Genomic DNA, 7422 nt, shown 5'->3' with positions numbered 1-7422 from the left:
GAGTGGAGAATGATGGCTAGCAGAGAGGAGATGCATGGGGAGTGGAGAATGATGGCTGGCAGAGAGGAGATGCAGGGGGAGTGGAGAAAGATGGCAGGCAGAGAGAGGAGATGCATGGGGAGTGGAGAAAGATGGCGGGCAGAGAGGAGATGCATGGGGAGTGGAGAAAGATGGCGGGCAGAGAGGAGATGCATGGGGAGTGGAGAATGATGGCGGGCAGAGAGGAGATGCATGGGGAGTGGAGAAAGATGGTGGGCAGAGAGGAGATGCAGGGGGAGTGGAGAATGATGGCGGGCAGAGAGGAGATGCAGGGGGAGTGGAGAAAGATGGCGGGCAGAGAGGAGATGCATGGGGAGTGGAGAATGATGGCGGGCAGAGAGGAGATGCAGGGGGAGTGGAGAATGATGGCGGGCAGAGAGGAGATGCATGAGGAGTGGAGAAAGATGGCGGGCAGAGAGAGGAGACTGTATGGGGAGTAGAGATTGATGGTGGACAGAGAGAGGGGACTGTATGGGGAGTGGAGAATGGTGGTAGGCAGAGAGAGGGGACTGTATGGGGAGTAGAGAATGATGGTGGGCAGAGAGGGGGGATTGTATGGGGAGTGGAGAATGATGGTGGGCAGAGAGAGTGAATCATGGAAGAAGAGAGGAGAGGACAGGACAGGAGAGGAGAGAGATAGAGACAGAGAGGGAGAGGAAGCTGGGAGATGGGTGATTAGAGACCACTTCTCAGTGGCAGAGACATTCAAGCAGAAAGATGAATGAGGAAGGGAAACATGCTAAGGTCCCTGAAAATAGAACAACAGAGAGACTAGCCTGCCTAGACACAGGGAAGGGATCAAATAAGAAGGTGGTGGGGAAGGAGGTCAGGGAGGTGCCACATGAGACCTCAGAGACAGCTTTCTTTTAATTTGAATGCTGAGATGCTCTAGGAAGCTGAAAAACATCCTCCCCACCAACATGGTGGATCTTAATACCTTGAGCCAGTAAATATTACTCTATGAAAAAGGGTGTCTGCAGAAATGATTAAATTAAGGATCTTGCACTGGAGAGATTACCCTGGATTATCTTGGTGGGCACTAAATGCCATCCTATGGGTCCCTGTAAGAGGGTCAGAGAAAGATTCTCACACATAGAAAGGAAGGATACAAAGTGACCACAGAGATGGAGCTTGGAGTGATATGGCCACAAACCAATGAACCCTGACAACACCTGGAAGCAGAAAGAGGAAAGGAACAGACTCCGCCCTGTCCTGGAGCCTCCTTAGGGAGCACAGTCCTACCGACACCTTGATTTCAGCCTCCTGAACCTGCAGAGAGAGAACTGCAGCTGTTCAAAGGAAACAAGTTTGCGGCCATTTGTTACAGTGGCACATACAACTAAGACATAAGAATGTGGACTCTGTGCTGGCTACGATCACAAAGAGAATGAGCACAGAGGAGGGAGCTTGGTTGGCTGGGGGGAACTCTGGGTCTCTAATGTTTAGAAATGGGGAAGGAAGAACCAAGCTGAGTGATCAAATGACTTCCATGTGGGCTGGGAAGATGATTACAGGACCGAACTGCCGAAACAGAGGTGAACATCCAATCCATACTTTTCCATGGATTTGCAGAGTTCTTAGGAAATACACAGATTTTTTTTTCACAAATTATGACAGATTTAATCAATTCTCATGTATATGAGATTTACTCCATGCTGTACATATGTTAAAGAGAAGACCACTTTAGCTAACAGCTGAGTGACACAAACGGGGTATTATTTGATTTATTTTTGTAACGTGTGTGTATGTCTGTGTAAATGTATTTAATACAAAAACATTTGTATCAAGTGTGAAAAAGAGAGAAAGCATAAGTAAAATGATTCATGACATTTTGATTCTATTTCAAAAATTGATCAGAGCCTATAGAGTATGTCTTGAAATACTTGGTTTAAATCATAGCTTGAAATGGGAATAGCATGATTTCATAGCTCTGATAGCCTGTACTTACCGTAATCTGATTTATGATTGAGCAGACAGTGATCTCTGACAAATTTAATCTTCATTACAAAAATATGAGTCTTTGCCTGAGTCAGTGGAGACTTCCTTAAACTTGGACGATGCGTCATGTCACTTTCACTAATTTGGGTTAGTATTTTCTTTGTGTGAAGCAAAATTAAATGATGAAATATGCAGTCCTTACATAAAAGAATGTGCTCAGAAACAAAATACTGTTGATAGAAACTAAATGAATAGAAATCTCCTAAAGAAAAGTCATGTTACTTCATCTGAGGTGAAGGGGAATGGGCTGATTAGCGCCCTGGATATGTCCATATGAATAAAACTGATTTTTTCCTTTAAGGTCAAGGTAACTGATAAGGCAGGAAACCCACACAGATTCATGATAATGAGACAATCTAATCACAACAGAGACACTATAGGGAATGAGCTGCTGGGTGTGGGTAACAATTTCAAATTATTATTTTTATCTTTTGCTTCCTTTCTTCCATCCTCACTTCTTCTATTTCTTCCTCCAAACAGGTCCTGTTAGCACAGACAAATGAGGCAAGTCAATAACATCCACCCCAATGGACAGGATGTATTGAGCCAATTCAAAGGTGGGTGAACGGCAGCTGTGGTCTTGTCTGTGAAATTAGTTCAGAGGTGGCTCCTGCACACTGGAGCATCAGAACACCTTCATTTATACTTTCCTATCAACACTGAAAAAGAACACGGACTCAGGTAAGAACCTATTTGCTGAGATTTTAGCATCTAAGTCCATGTGTGTATCTATGCAAGAAACAGGAGGAGAAAGCAGTTTTCAGTCTTCCTTAAAGATTTTTAAAGCAGACAGCCATGAAACAGATTGACCTTTTATTACTTCTGAATTGAGGACAGCTTTCTCTCTTTAAAGCTTCAGTTATATTGCAGGGTTTTTATGATTTTGGAAGATACTATGGTAACTTAGGCAATGAACCCAAACCAGCCTGTTTGATGAGTTGAACTGTGTACCATAAACCTTTTATCAATCTGGCACCTGAAATTACTCAATTACAAGGTTTTTAGCTTAATTTTCGAAATGCAATTAGAATAGAAGGTTTATAGGAAATACTAGATCTGACCAGAAAGGAAGCCAAAAAACAGTTAAATGTAAATTATAGATGAACTTATTTGAAATTATTTCTTTTAAATTTGGAGAAAAGTTTACATTTTTTTCAGGTATTGAGCCATTTATAATTCTATTGGTTCACATTTCAGAAAACATTTGGTAGTCTAAAAATTATATAGTTTCGTCGATTGCGGAAAATTATTTTGTGATATGGAAAAGTGTTCATAATAAAGTTAGAGTGGAAAAACAGGTTATAGAAACAATAGATCTTACGTAATACCACATGCGTCCAATTTTACCTATATATTCTTGTGTGCATGTGCATAAGTACGCAGAAAAGACAGAAATAAAAATTGTAACAGTTATCTCCAAATAAACTACAAATAATTTTCAGTTTTGTGATATTCAGTTCTGTGTTTATTTTTGTAAATTTTATGACATGTAAATTTTATTTTGCAATGTCAAAGTGAAAACACACACACAATTTCATTTTAAAAGGGAAAAAACCATCAAGTTCCACCTACGTTAAAATAATAGTATAGGACGTGCCTATGATGACAAACACTCTGTAAAACTGGACTGTAGGAATGAAGCAATTATTTGCAGCACAGTAGGGCTGTGATCTTTGAAAGCATGAAAATACAAAGCCATGTTCAATGTGGACTTCAGCTTTTCTTCCAGGGGTTCTTTCTACACCCAGCACAGGAAATTGAGCCCAACCAGAAAGCCATGGTCTCTCTGGGTGTGGGAGGTAGAGATTGGTATCAAGGCAGATGAGGTGGCTGTTGAGAGCAGATTGGCAGAAGGAACTGGGTAGGAAGGAACCCAATGAACCTTAATAGAATTTCTTGAATCTAAGCTGAGCATGTTATGGTATGATGAGATCTGGTAGAGAACAGCTACTTGGAGGTTATAAATTGGAAAAAATTAAAAAGACAATATAATTTGGACACTGCTAGGATATATAAACTTCCAAGTAGCCAGAATGGAGACTAAGATCCCCCAAAAGCTCAAATTTAAGAAAAGCTCAAATGTTAGCCCAAAATGTAATGTATCAAACCGCCCAACAAAATCTCAACAGGATAAAACATTCCAAAACAAAAGACAACAATCTTTAAAGAAACACAATATAATGTAGAAGCTCAAATAAGTAGCACCAACAACATTCTGCATATAACTTATAATTTCTAAATACATATGAAGAAGTAGGAATTTCAAAATGAGAGGACAAGATAGAAGGATTAAACAAATAAGAAATCCCAACAACAAAATAAAAATCATGACATTTGAAATTGTAGCATTTCAAAATACAAAATATGAAAAGTTGTACTGGATTAATTCAGCAGCCAACTGAACACCAGTGGGGAAAAGTCACTGAACTCAAAAACAGGTGTATCAGACAGTCAGGTAAAGAGACAGAAATCACTCAGTGACTTAAATATAGGAAGATAAATATAAAGAATTATGCTATGACAGAAGACTAAAAGATGTGAAATAATTCTAAAGGGTAACCAAGGACTAGACAAACGGGATAAACTTGGCAGAACCCTCCTGAAGACTGAGATTCACATCTTGCTGAAAAAGAAATAGTTACAGCTCATTGAATAGCAGAGAAGTTTTCTGGGTTTCCTGGCCAAAGCTGGTCTACAGAAACCACGCATTCAGGAAGCAATCATTTGGTATGGTAATCCACATCTACAAGAAGGGTCTCAAGTAAATCAGGTGTCCATACTGGGAAGCCCGAGGGAAATAACACCTCTAGAGCATAGGTGAGCTGAAGCAGTGAGCTGGTGCACAGAGAATTATAATGCTTTACAGGTGGGTGGCCTTGAGTGTAGGTGGCCTTCTGAGACACACAGAAGATAAATTTCTACAGTGGTGGGGATAGAGAGGCAAACACACAGGAGTCAGATTCCTGCTGCTGCTGGAAGTTTTGGAGCATGTTTGGAGGGCTGTGGGAATTTGACTACCAGACTGAGCCAAGGTTACAACACCAATGAGAGATTGCATATTTTAGGTACATGGCTAGGGCAGCACCTCACCAGATGTCTGCACCAAGGACAAACTGCAATAGCCAGACAAACAGGAGAAACCCCTTTCTCTGAATGCTCCTTCAGCACCATCTATGGAGAAGTTTAATGTGCACATATCATGCTCATTGTGAAAAAGAAATGCTTTCAGGACTTTCATCTATTCTTACAAAGCAGGTATTACAAGGTAAATATGAATCTGGAACCTTTTTAGAGCAATGACTGTCATAACAGGGCAGTAGAAATTATACATAATTTGGGGTAGAGAGAAAAAAGGCTTTAAGTAATGAACAGAGACTCATTGACAGGTAACCTATAAAAGTGTTCCAACTTGTGTGAAACTAGAGTTTTGAAAAGACAAAATAGTGCAGTTGGAATGGAAAAATACTTGGAGAAAGAGTGACAAAAATTGTCCAAATTTAAAATGAACAACAAAATTTTGTGACCCAACACATCCTGAGCAAAATACAACACAAAATAAGAACGAGAAAAAAAACAAACAACAACACCCTCCCCCCCCTGCAAAACACTAAAAAGAAAATCAGTGAGGCACATCCTAGTCAAATTTTTAAAACCAAATAAAAAGAGCACAACTTACAAGCAGTTAGCAGTGATTCTCAACCTGTGGATCACAACTCCTTTATAACAATGAAAATACATCACAACATTAGGAAGGTTGAGAACCACTAAGTTAGAGAAAAAAGCATAATATATATATTGGAGAATTACAATAAGAGAATGACCAATTTCTTATTAGACACAGGGAGGCCAGAAGATAATGTATACAAAGCAGGAAAAAGAATAGTCAATGAGAGTCAACTATTTGCAATAAGAATATTTTTCAAAAACTGAGAATGAAGTAAAGATATTTTCACATACACAAAAGTTGAATAAATGTGTCACAAATTAGACTAAAAAGAAATGATAATAAATGGAAGTCCAGAATGAAAGGAACAAACAAAAACCATAAGGAAGTGGAAAATGATAAATACTGGGATAAGTAGAAAATAACTTAATTAAAGTAGAACGTCTGTAAGTTAACCACCCAAAGGACTGTAACAAAGTCATCAACATATGCAGGTGGTTGATATAATGAACCCTACTGTATTGCCATATACATGTGGTACATGTCTAGTCTATGAAAATTAGGTTAACTTAAGGAGGTGGTTAATAATAGAAATGGTGAACTGTGGGGTTCAACTGCATTTTCACTTTGGTCACATTTTTAAAAGACCAGTGAGGGGGCTTCCCAGTTGGGTTCCCCCACCTTCACTGCCAGAGGTTCTCTCTCTTTTGTTTATCAATGTATCAATATTCTTACCACCAAACTCTGTCCTCTCGTTAAAAGAAACTACTGTTTATTAAACTAGACAAAATAGGGTTTACAATGTGTAGAAGGAAAACATTGATACATATGATAATAATGGTAGAGCAGAGAACAGATGGATTCAATAAAATTACACAATTGTTAAGATTTCTACACAGGAATGTAGAACCTATCTTAAATAGTTCATAAAAGAACATGATATTTGAAAATAGACAAGTTTTAGAGAAATCATTAAAATAAGTTTGAAAAAACAAGTATAGCTAAAAGCCCACAGAAGATTAAATGGAATGATAAAAACATATAAATCATGCAAAAGAAGGCAAGAAGGGAGAAACAAAAGAACTAAGGACAGATTGGAGAGCAGATAGTAAGACAGAAGACTTAATCATAAATGAGTCAGTAATTATATTAAATGTAAATGTCACAAACTAAAAAAAAGACACAGATAGTAAGACTGGATTAGAAAAAGCAAGGCCCAAGTATACACCATAACAGTAATGGATCAATATTAAGATGAGTTAAAGGTGGATAAAAAAGGAATGCCAATAATAATGTTAGAGTGCCCATATTAATAGCAGATAAATGAAACATCAAAAATACATTTCAGATGAGTAGAAATATTTCACAAATGGAAAAGATAATAAGATGAACACTTGATAATGCTTACGAGTAATATAATAGAGACATATTCCATAAATGTCAGAAATAAGGAAAAATATTTTTTAATGACAAGAGATCTATACATCTCAAGGCATAACAATCTTAAAATACATACTTAACAACAAAATTTTAAAACATAAGAAGAAGAGACTGAGATAAAGAAAGGAAAGACTGAAAAAAATCTACAATTGGCTCAGCGCCTATAGCTCAACTGGCTGGGGCGCCAGCCACGTACACCTAAGGTGGTGGGTTCGAATCCCCGGCCCGGACCCGCCAAACAACAATGACGGCTGCAACCAAAAAATGGCCGGGCGTTGTGG

The sequence above is a fragment of the Otolemur garnettii genome, unplaced genomic scaffold, assembly GCF_000181295.1.
Source record: "Otolemur garnettii isolate 467f Iridium unplaced genomic scaffold, OtoGar3 scaffold00126, whole genome shotgun sequence".
Taxonomy (NCBI): domain Eukaryota; kingdom Metazoa; phylum Chordata; class Mammalia; order Primates; family Galagidae; genus Otolemur; species Otolemur garnettii.
Note: the sequence above shows the minus strand (reverse complement) of the source record.